Below are 6,969 nucleotides of genomic sequence, written 5' to 3'. Positions count from 1 at the left end.
CCCTGGGCAGGTGGCTCAGTTGGTTGGAGCATGGTCTTATCCACCAAAAGGTTGCAGGTTCTGTTTCTGATTGGGGCACATGCCTAAGTTGTGGGTTCACCCTGTCAGGGGTGTAGGGAGGCAACCAGTCAATCCCCAATCAGTGCTCCTACCCAGAAGCAACTAGTCAATGTCTCTCTCTCTCTCTCTCTTCCTGTCTTTCTCTCTAAAAATCAATAAACATATCCTTGGGTGAGTATTAAAGATATATATAGTATTTAAGATAATCTTTTTTACTCTTTTCCTTCAGCTTCATGACAGTTGTGATTGGATAGTAATGTTCTTTCCCATGCAAATTCAAATTTAAGAAAATATCAGTTTTCTCTCAGTGACCTTGGAATGGAACCTTGTTCTGAAAGATCCACTATTTTCTAATATTTAGAGAAGATTTTTTCCATATTTGAATAGTTGACATAAAAATAAAAATGACATTATCTTTATGCATGTTTCAGGTTTGTGATAACAAAAGAGCTGAGAGAAATGTTAATAAGCCTTTGGGGACAAGAACATTACAGGTAACAATTCTAAATACACAGTTCATGAGAAAATTACCTTCTAGAAGTAAATATAAAACAGCCTTTTCTATTCTTACCCTCTCTCTGGTGTTTGAAGAAAATACCTATCTTTCACTGAATTGCCCACTGAAAAATTCCTTAAAGAGTTGAAGAAAAATATATAAAATATTTTAGATCTTTCAGGTGAAATGTGCAGAAAGTAAAAATATAGGGGAAGAGTGAAATGAAAAGTAAATAATTGTAGTGCTAAATTACACTTTCTTTAAAATTATTACCATCCAGAAGTATTTCCTGAGTTATTTAGTCATTGTCTCTGCATCTACAGTTTGATGGGATTTTTGTTCATGTTCAGTAAAATGGGAAAAAAGTTGCAAAGAGCATAACTTCCTTTTTCTTTTTATTTAACTGTACTAAAAATTTCAAACAGGAAGTTCTGCTTCCTCGACAGCTACAAGTAAAAACCAATGAGTGCACGTTTCTGTTTCTGACCCTGTTCAGTCTGCTGCCTCTTGCAGTCGAGGCTTTTTCAGTCTCTTTTCTCACTGGGGAAGCCAGTGAACTTTTATACACAATGTCATTCAAGGTGGACTGTCCTTTCTTACCTGTATACATTTCCCATTTTCTTTTTTCTATTTTGAGAATTCCTACAGAATATGGACAAAGAAGGTAAAAGTGAAACTTAGCACATTTTTAAAATCAGTAATTGCATTTTTAAAAATTCTACCTATTTTTTAAAACAATTTTTTCTTTTTATTGATTCTAGAGAGAGTAGAAGGGAGGGAGAAATAGAGGGAGAGAAACATCAACATGAAAGATAAATATCAATCTGTTGTCTCTTGCATGGGTCCCGACTGTTGCTTCTTGCACATACTCTGACTGGGGGACTGAACCTGAAGCCCAGGCATGTGCCCTCACCAGGAAACCATCCAGCGACCTTTCAGTTTGCAGGACAATGCTCAACCAACAGACATACCAATCAGGGCAGTAGTTGTATTTTTTAAAGGACAAATGCCGAAAGAGAAAGTAACTGAACCTATAGATTACAAGATTTAGGAGTAAGCATAGAATTTCTTATATATTTACTAATATACCAAATGCTAATTATAAAACTGTGTGCCTCCATTATAAGTAAATATAAAACTAAAATAACCTATTTCTGTTTAAGTACATATGTATTTATTTCTATTTAATATTTAACAAAGAGTTTCTATTATAGGTATTTAGTTGTTATGGATTAAACACATTTTGGAATACTTTATATAAACTGCTCATTATGTCAGCAAGTTCTCACCCCCCACACACATACACAATAGCAACATGGCTACATAAATTATAATTTATTCATAGATAGGATTTATATAACAATTAAAGAAGTTTTTTTATGTTAAGTGAAAAACTAGGATATACATCAGCTAAAATGATCATGTCATATGAAATAAACATACACAAAAAGGAAATATAATAAAATACTAAATATATTTATGTCTGGCAAATAAAACTGCATGTGATTTATTTTCTTTTTTATATTTTATTTTCTCGATCTTATATTCATTTTATTATAAAAAGTTCTGAAAATAAAATATGTAATGTTAAAATATTTGCTGTATAACTTTAAATGGTATTTAATAGTAATGAGACTACCCTCAAAAGCAGTGTAATTACAATTAACAGAAAATGTACTTCCAATTAAAATTTCTGTGATGCAGTGTGTTAAATGAGGAACAACTCTAGTGTAATATTTAATTAAAGCTAGTTTTTTAGTTCAAAGAAAGTGAATATTGACATTTTCATATTGGTCAACTTACCAGCATTGGTCTTCAGATATCATGAGTGAGATTTTTGAAAACTAAAAGTAAAAGTGGAGTCAGACATAAGTGTGTTTGTTCTTTAGAAAAATGGTAATCTAACAGAATAAACTGGATTCCAATAAGAAGAACATGCTCATAACATTTCATGTCAGTTTTCCCTCAAACTCAACTTCTAGACAGTCAGTTCAATTGTTTACATTGAAAATTATGGTGATGTTAAACTCATATAGCTCATGAAGCTAAAAAACTCTCTGAATAGTATAGTGAGGAGTTATAGTTAGAAAGTTGATTTCTTCTATAAATGCACCTTCAATCATTAAACCCCTTCACGATAGGGACATTTACTCACAGTAAAATAGTTGGAGCTCCATGTGGTAGGGAGGAGGCTGCCACAGGAGCTCATTCCACCTTAACAACTGCGAATTTCTTTACTCACATTTCAGTCATAAGGAAACTGAGATTTAGAGAGATGAAATATCTTGTCTAGTTTCTGAGATGTCAAGTGACCGAACTCAGACTTGAGTCCAAGATTATCTGTTGACACAATCTGAAGTCTGGGCTATTCCTGATATCATTTGAAATATATTCCTCAGCTAAGAACATATTTCTAAAAAAATTTACCTATAATGTCATACACATAAGAAACATCCCTGCCTTGTACAAAAGTTTCTATTCTTTTAATCAGAAAAAGATAATTAAATTTTAAAATAAAAGATGTACAGTGTTCTCTTAGGCAGCACATATACTAAAATTGAAATGATACAGAGATTAGCGTGACTCCATCAGGATGACACAAATTCATGAAGTGTTTCCATGTTTTTATAAATAAATGAATTAAAAAAGCGGAAAAACTCTAAAACAAACAAAGCAAAAGAAACTCAACATATTGTATTCAAATAAGTCACCCAACATGAAAAAAATCTTTCCTTTTGATCATTTCTGTTCATAGAATTTGCAATTGGATCTATCTTGGTTATTTCTTTTATTTCCTTAGAATTTGCAATTGGATCTATCTTGGTTATTTCTTTTATTTCCTTTAAGACATTTAACATGCTTAGATTATCTTCTGGCAAGATGAGGTTGATGATGACAGATAAAGAGAAGGAATTCCAAAGTTAAGATCAGTTTTGAGACTTATAAATATTATGTCCTTTTAATAATAATCCTTTTATCAAAGCATTAAAAATGTAGCCTGGATGACAGGTTTTTAAATTGAAATATTTTTATTATTGTACTTTTTAAAAATCACATTCACCTTTGTGACTGTGTGGCAATCCCATTTTCATGCTAGACAATTTGGTTCAGATTTAAGTCTACAGCTTGCCAATTGCTTTTGCAATGTTATATGTAATAAAAAGATTTGTTAAATTTGAGAATAAAAGCAACAGAAGAAGGTAATTTTATAATGAAATATGTGCGATCTGCCGTGGAGTAGTGAGGAAGCAGCAGGTAGCTGTGCGGGTCTGTAGTGAAGAGGGCAGCCCAGAGGAAGTAGACACACGCGAAGGGTGAGTATAGAGAAGTGCCAGTCCACCATGAGGGCTGAGAGAGAAAGAGATTCTGCCGTGCTGCCTGTCATGAGGGAGGAGTTACATCTGCTCCTCTGAGGGTTCAGCCACGCAGCCTGGGTTAGTTAGAAACAGGAGAGCCATGAGACATGAGCCCTGAAGTACGGGGATTTGGCCATGAGGTCTGAGAGAGGGAGCAGCAAGCAGCTATGCAGTTTGTAGTCAGGATTCTGCCACGCGGCCTGCTGTAGTGAAGTAGAAGGGGATTCCGCCATGCGGTCTGTAGTAACGAAGGCAGCTGTGCAGGCGGAGGAAAGGGTGTAAGGAGAGAGCTGATGGCACCGTGCGGGGGGACCTGCCTCACCATGGACAGATTTGTGGGAGATGCCTGGAATGCTTAACTATGACTGTGAGAAACACTCACAATAAAAACTAGGACACAGGACTTGAGCAATAAAGCGAGGCCTTTATTCACGAGTCTGCAGAGCGGGGCGCACGCTCACAGCCAGGATAATGTGCGCGCCAAGTAGACAAAGGAAACTGGTTTTAGTCTTAGCTTCCCCACCATGAAATTGCCACCCTAAAGTGATTAGCTTCCCCGCCCTAACGCAATTAGCTCCCCCTCCCCTCTCCTTCTTCCCCGTTTCTCCATTACTGGTTACTCAGGAGTTACAATCTAACACGGTTATCTAAATGCCACTTCTGTGATTTGTAGATATGCCAGTGCTGTCAACTCCCCTCTCAGAGACCCTTTAATTTCATTTGCCCTTTGTTATTGCTGATTTTGTACTGGTTTGGGAGTCACTATGTCCTTGTTTCTTACATGACCAGGAGTGTAGACTTTGGCTTCTCTGGAGGATTTATGGAGAAGCCACTCTCTTGTGACGTGTGCCTCCCAGGACTCCACCATGATCCAATGTAACATAGCACATGTATTCCTGGACTATTACATGGAGGCTGAGGACAGCATACTCCAGATCCTGAGGGAGACAACTGCTGCAAGAGGGTGGCGACTCTGAAACCCATAAGTGCGCTTTCCAGAGGGGATGGAGAACTGTTTGTGCAGCTGGTTTGAGAACAGATGAGGATGTGGGGAACTTCTGGCCATGGTTTTGGCTTGGAGCCTTTTGGGGAGCAAGTGAAGTGCTGGGTCTCATGGGAGAACAGGGCTCTGAGCAAGAGTGCTCCCAGCATCCCCCAGGTTGGAATCCTGTAAATAAAAACCTGTTTCCTTAAAAAAAAGAAAAATGAAATGAAATGTGAAGTCAGAAACAACTTAGTACACATCATGCATAACCTAAGGAAATTCATTAATATCATGTTTTCTTCATCTCTGTCAAACCAAATTTACTGCATGTATTCTTACATGTATAAAGTGTACTGTTCCTGCTCAGGTAGCAAAAGATGAAGAGTACTTCTTGACATTTGGATTTTACAAAATATCCTAAAACTATAAATTTGTCCATTCTTCCTCTTTCTTTCTCTTTCTTTCTTTCGCCTGATGTGAATATATTCTTTCTTCCTGTCTGTGGAGTTCATACTCCTTTTAAACTAGCTAGACCACTGTGATCTTCCCATAATAACTATTTCTAAAATACAAGCAATAAGTATACAATCTAGCAATAAACGTCATGTACAATAGAGGTAAAGGAGGCCTTCAAACCTCTCTCAGTCCAGAACTCGTCTTAAATTGAGGCAATAAGGGAAAGGAAAAAGTTTTTGGACACAGTAACTAAAAGGATATTGTGGCCATTTTTTGAAGGTAGAGAACTATTTTTAGAACAGAATCAGGAATTCTATTTTTGATGTTTAATTTGCTCAAGACATACAAGGAGAAATATCAGGTAAGCACATGGTTATAAATATAGGATTCAGGAGTTTAAGAGAAAGTTAGGGACTGGAATGACTGTATCTGAGAATCATGAGCACATAGAATTACTTAACATGGGACTAGGTGAAGCTGCCTTCAGAGAGTATATACAGGGAGAAGAAAGCTATCTCAATAAACCCCTGTTAGGTCTGTAGGAGGAGTCAGGAAAAGAGGCCAGGAAGTTGGCTTGTGAAGGAGGAAAACAGGTTCTGTGTGGTGTCATCGAAGCGAAAGAAGAAAATGTTTTCATCATAGAGCATGATGTCTTGTGCTAAAAGTTGCTGAGAGGCAGAAGGGGTATTTGGAGCTTAGTGGTGACCTTCATACAAGAAATTTCACTGTTGGAGTGAGTTGAAGTCAGATCGGTGTGGCATAGAGTAATTATTATTACTTTCCTTACTTCAGAAATGAAATTTGAGAGAAAAAGGTCAATATATTTGAGAATAATCTATTGTCAACAGAGGTAGTAGATTATAGAGAAATGTTTCAATAAAGAGGACTCAGGACTCTGTTCCTGAGCTATTTCAAGTCCATATTTTGATATTCTACAAATAAAACCATTGTCAAAAGAAAATAACATGCCATTTATTTTACTATTACTTCTTTAAAAAATAATTTTTTTTTTTACCAAAGTTTATTCTTAAATGTACAACAGGCTCCAAGAAAATACTTCATTCAGCTATAGGTGGCAAGAGATGTTATGACAGGGAGTCAGATGTTAAAACAGGAATGGAATTAAGGATCACCATTGCCCCAAGCACAAGGAACAGCTCACTTTTTGCCAGATTTCTTAATTCTACCTGTGACCAGGAGGCCCTTCCTTGTGGCCTTTGCTTTTAGCCCCTCAAGTTTCTTCTGCTCCTCTTTTTGCTTCTGCTTATATGCCTGATCTTCCTCATCTATCTCCTTGGCCTGCTTCTTGGGCTGCTTCAGGGGATTCTTCTTATTGCCTTCACAGCCAGACATGGCACCTGCCAATTACCATTACTTTTAATATCCAATTTTGTTTTATTCACATGTCCATTCTCCTCCATTATTGAAACAATAGAAAATAATATTTCTTGCCATTTGCTAATGTGTAATTAAGGTAGCAATTATATTAAAAATATATAGTTAATATAAATTTATATTTAACATATATATCAATAATATATTTATAGACTTCCAGCCAAGATGGAGGCCTAGACTGACACACTCTGTCTCCCTCCACAACTAAGGACTACAACTAC

At 36.4% G+C, this 6,969-nt stretch overlaps 2 pseudogenes; one reads left to right on the top strand and one right to left on the bottom strand.

Annotated features, from left to right (window-relative positions):
- Positions 1 to 3,083: 3,083 nt before the first annotated feature.
- On the top strand, positions 3,084 to 3,182 carry LOC150019467 (U6 spliceosomal RNA; annotated as a pseudogene).
- A 3,329-nt stretch (positions 3,183 to 6,511) lies between these two features.
- Positions 6,512 to 6,706, bottom strand: LOC150019466 (translation machinery-associated protein 7 pseudogene; annotated as a pseudogene).
- Between the last annotated feature and the right edge of the window lie 263 nt (positions 6,707 to 6,969).

This window comes from Furipterus horrens, unplaced genomic scaffold (assembly GCF_987537825.1).
Source record: "Furipterus horrens unplaced genomic scaffold, mFurHor1.1.pri manual_scaffold_2, whole genome shotgun sequence".
Classification (NCBI taxonomy): Eukaryota; Metazoa; Chordata; class Mammalia; order Chiroptera; family Furipteridae; genus Furipterus; species Furipterus horrens.
Note: the sequence above shows the minus strand (reverse complement) of the source record. Positions and strands in the feature narration are given on the sequence as shown.